General features: G+C 52.8%; 1 non-coding gene across 1 annotated transcript, besides 1 other annotated feature; it reads right to left on the bottom strand.

Annotated features, from left to right (window-relative positions):
* Positions 1-25: 25 nt before the first annotated feature.
* Positions 26-50: a microsatellite.
* Tc00.1047053433443.10 lies at positions 51-162 on the bottom strand. The gene has a single exon (XR_008254358.1). It is a non-coding gene; the product is annotated as a spliced leader RNA (transcript).
* Between the last annotated feature and the right edge of the window lie 410 nt (positions 163-572).

The following is a 572-nucleotide window of genomic DNA, read 5'->3' as shown; positions in this document are numbered from 1 at the left end:
AGGAAAAAAGGGCGGACAGACCCACAAAAAAAAAAAAAAAAAAAAAAAAAGGGGTCCGTAAACCCCGGTCAAAAAAAATTGACCAAACATAACCGCCAAAGGCGGGTTGGAAGCTTCGCGTACCAATATAGTACAAAAACTGTATCAATAATAGCGTTAGTTGAAAGGAGTTGTGTTCCACAACGGTTTTCAATTTTGATGAGGGGTCCTTCGCGGCACTTGGGACCGTGTACAAAAACCCCCCCCCCCCCTCCCAGGCCACACTGGGGAGGGGTCAGGGTCCGGGACGTCGGCCCCGGGATAGCGCCGTGGACGGCGTCAGGGGGCGGAAAAAACCCACATGGCGAGTGTGGAACAGCAAATGCAGCCAAGTGTGCGAGCAAGGCAAAAACACCGGAAAACACAGGAAAAAGCGCGGCATACCCGGAAAAAAGGCGAATAAAAGGAACGAGACGGAAAAAAGGTGAAGCACAACAAAAATGCAGGCAATACCACCCATGAAGCGAAAATGAGGGGGCCCGAAGGAGGTGGCGGACACCCAACGTGGGGGGGGGGGGGCACCCCCAAAAGGG

This window comes from Trypanosoma cruzi (genome assembly GCF_000209065.1).
Source record: "Trypanosoma cruzi strain CL Brener chromosome Unknown tcruzi_1047053433443, whole genome shotgun sequence".
Taxonomy (NCBI): domain Eukaryota; phylum Euglenozoa; class Kinetoplastea; order Trypanosomatida; family Trypanosomatidae; genus Trypanosoma; species Trypanosoma cruzi.
Note: the sequence above shows the minus strand (reverse complement) of the source record. Positions and strands in the feature narration are given on the sequence as shown.